The sequence below is a fragment of the Tenebrio molitor genome, unplaced genomic scaffold, assembly GCF_963966145.1.
Source record: "Tenebrio molitor unplaced genomic scaffold, icTenMoli1.1 SCAFFOLD_273, whole genome shotgun sequence".
Classification (NCBI taxonomy): Eukaryota; Metazoa; Arthropoda; class Insecta; order Coleoptera; family Tenebrionidae; genus Tenebrio; species Tenebrio molitor.
The window spans coordinates 40401-44150 of NW_027184125.1; the positions used below are offsets into that span (position 1 = coordinate 40401).

The 3750-nt window shown below is 46.3% G+C and overlaps 1 non-coding gene across 1 annotated transcript; it reads left to right on the forward strand.

The window, feature by feature from the left end:
- The first annotated feature begins 2347 nt into the window (after window positions 1-2347).
- On the forward strand, window positions 2348-2467 carry LOC138140820 (5S ribosomal RNA). The gene has a single exon (XR_011162752.1). It is a non-coding gene; the product is annotated as a 5S ribosomal RNA (ribosomal RNA).
- The last annotated feature ends 1283 nt before the right edge of the window (window positions 2468-3750 follow it).

A 3750-nucleotide genomic window follows, 5' to 3' on the forward strand; every position in this document is an offset into this window, starting at 1 on the left:
TAGTTTTATTTCTTTTTTTCGTCGTAGATTATCGTGTGGCCCTGAAAAGGGCCATTTGTGCGTGCCCCGTTGCCGGTAGTACGATGATGACGTCGGAACGAGGCACAGCCGAACGAACATGAGTCGAGTATCCATCCACGTTTCTCACTTTTTCCTCTTCGGCGAAGCGGCCTTTTTCACCTTGACAGGAATGGCTTTGGCTGTCTTGGGTTTGGGTGCTTTGGGTTTTTTAGTCGGACCAGCCTTGTTAGATTTCTTCGCTTTGGAAGGCGATCGGGGTTTCGGGGCGGCTCTAGTTTTCTTTTCTGCCGAGGAGGCGGCCGATTTCTTGGCTTTCGCTGCGGCGGCGGAGGCAGCGACGGCGCTCTTCTTTTCGGCAGCAGTCTTCTTCGCTTTGGGGGAGGCTTGTTTTTTGGCTGTCTTCGAGGAAGCCTTGTCGGAAGTCGTCGCGACGGCGGTACGTTTGGCGGATGATTTTTTCGTCTTGGATGCGGCGGACGAAGCGGGTTTCCTCTTGTCGGAGGCGGAGGCGACTTTGGCACCACCGGAGGTGGACGAGGCGAGCTTGAACGAACCCGACGCGCCCTTACCTTTCGTCTGAACCAGAGATCCCGACGCCACGGCGCCTTTCAGATATTTCTTGATGAAAGGGGCGACCTTTTCGGCGTCGACTTTGTAATTTGCGGCGACGAACTTCTTGATGGCCTGAAGAGACGATCCTCCGCGTTCCTTGAGTCCCTTGATGGCGTTGTTTACCATCTCGGATGTCGGAGGATGGGACGGTTTCGCCCTGGGATTTTTCGCTTTTTTCTCTTTCTTCGCGTGGGATTGAGGGGTGGCAGCGGAACCGGTGGTGACCGATGATGCTGTTTGATTTTCGACGTCGGCCATCTTTCACGTTAAAACGTTAAAAGTTAATAATAATTATTGAAAAAACACTTGCTCACACACGTACACTTCGAGCACCTCGTGAACGAGAATTGAACAAAAAAATTTTCTAAGTCTTTATAAAATAGTCGCCACTGCGGACGGAAGACTGAACGCGCACCGCGTCCGCCGTCGAAGAAATTGCAGGCCTCGGAATCGTTGCCCGCGTGATGGCATCGTCCTCTTTCCTCGATCACCATCGCCACCGTGTGATCAAGCTGGCCGAACTCGGTTTCCGAAGTTTCCCTGGAGATAGCGAAGTTCGTCTCGGAACGTCGGTGGGTTTCGAATCAGGTACACGCCCCTCCAACCACCAGCCCTAAATCCGGGTCGTCACGGTTTCGATTCGGGACCGACGGTTTACGTCGGCGGTGCGGGGTAGACGCGTCGATTCCGGGAATCCATATTTCGTTCGCCGAAATATTGGTCCATCTCTTCCCGGAATACCGCGCCACCTTCTCGATTTTACGACATCTTCGCGTCGCCAAACGCTTCCGAAACGGTCGAAGCACAGAAAGGACCTGGTGTTCGAACCGAGGCAATTCCGACAACAGGATGCCGCGAACCGCCTCTCCGACGTTCAGGTCGATCGTTTTCGGCGGAAGTTGAAACGGGACGAGTCGACGACGGGTCCCGTTGCCGTCCGGACCCTTCGGGACGGCCGAAAGTCCGTCGAGAGGATCATCCGAAAGGAGACGGTCTTCATCGTCCGACCGATGCCGCACCTACGAGTTTTCCGATATTTTCTTCGACGGATCTTCAGGTTTTCTTCCTTTCTTCCGTCTTTCTCTCTTCGTAATTTCGTGTCCGACCTGCGTCGTCCGAAGTCGGGGTGAAGATCGAAGAAAAAACGCCAAAAATAACAACTCGTCAGCCACGCACACCGCGTTCGAATGTCTAACGGTCCAACTTGGATTTTCGAAGATCGCCGAATCCGAGGGACGATAAATAATAATAATAATAATAATAATGGTAATAAATAATAATGTTAATAATAATAATAATGATATGATGATTATAACGATAATTATTATAGATAGGTAAATAGAAACACAGGTCTCCTCTCGAAAATCGGAACTTCCTGATATTACTTACATATTTCGGTCGATCCAAATGTGGGAATCTCGTCGTCGTCGGAGCAAGCAGCGCGGTGGGTGGGGTGAAATTCTGGATTTTCCACCGCCGCCGGCGGTCGAAAAATGTGCGACGCGGGAGATCGCCAGTCCGTCTAGTAGTCTCTCTTGTCGTTAGAGCGTGACGTGGTGGTTGTTGTGGGATTTCCCGTTAGTTCGGTCCGACGTCGGTCGTCAGAGGGTAAGTGCATACGGAAACGAAACGCATCGCGTTTTGATGTTCATATTCGTGCATCGGAATGTTAAAAGCAATATATTTTACACCAACGATCACACCTAAACACCACGGCAACGGCCATACCACGTTGAAAAGCACCGGTTCTCGTCCGATCACCGAAGTTAAGCAACGTCGGGCGCGGTCAGTACTTGGATGGGTGACCGCTTGGGAACACCGCGTGCCGTTGCCCCCCAACACTTTTTGTTTTTTTTTGAAATCCATAGCAACCACCGAACCGATTTGTTTTTCGTGCAGGTATTCGGAAACATGCACAGACCCGTATCATGTAGATTCATAGCTTTAAGTACTAGATAATTAAGAAAACAATTTTTTTTGTCGATTAATTGTAAACAATTGCAGAATAAAAACTCGTCAAACGGTAAAGGTTGTCGTTCGATCACCGAAGGTAAGCCACGCGGGCAGCGGTCAGCACTTGGACGGGTGACCGGTTCATTATATTCCTTCCGTGAGTTTAACAAAGATAACATATGCAAATGTCGTAAGTGCGACGAGGAAGACGGCGATCTTTTAATGTAAAAAAAATATATATTAGGTTACGCGTACATGCCACTTTGACTGCTGCTTTATTTTTTTGGTTTTTAAATAATTAGAGATCTGAATTCAACATATCAGTTCTATGTTATAATGGACAGACAATGTTGTATTCTTGGCCCCTAACACGTTAAGACCAACATAAAAACTAGAATAACTTACCATTCGTTAAACGTTAAACAATTTCGAACCACGTTTTTTTGAGCTCGAACAAACTCATAACACAACACTCATTTATTAGTCACTGGACCATTGTAAAACGAGAAGAGAGAAAAACCATGCGAAACTATTTTTAAAACGAAGAGAATAAAGGTTTTAAATGGTAGGGCTGTATGACAGACTTGTCAATTATCGTGGGGGGTACGGCTGAGATTTATGACGAAATCGAGTGGCGCCGGCGGTCGGTCACTTTCACGAAAGAGGTCTAAACACGGGTCGTTTACGATACCCTCTGGTTACTAGAAAAGTTCTAGACAGATGTTTGTCGGCTTTTCGAGGTATTTATTTGTGAGTCCAAAGACTCAATGGAGTAATATCGGACTGAAATTCCAAGATTTTGCTGTGTAATCCAAAAAACTATGTTCCTCGTAACATTTAACGATGTGTTAATTCAACTATTATTTTAATTTTTCGTATACGTATTTATACTAAAAAGTACAGCGCTTCCAACAGTGAATTGTGAATTGAAAATGTTTCAAAGAAAGATCGATAGTTTTGAAAAAAATTACATATTAATAAATTTAGATAGATTTAGAAGTATACATTGCACTTACTTTTCAAAATTATTGTACTTCTGATTTGGTTGAAATAACATAATATGTAGCAGTCATAGTTGCGATTGTAGAAAAAATCTTGTGTACATTGCAGTCGCGGCTGGTGTTGGGTAAAACCTTTATTTTTTAGGGGGTCATTACCCAAATG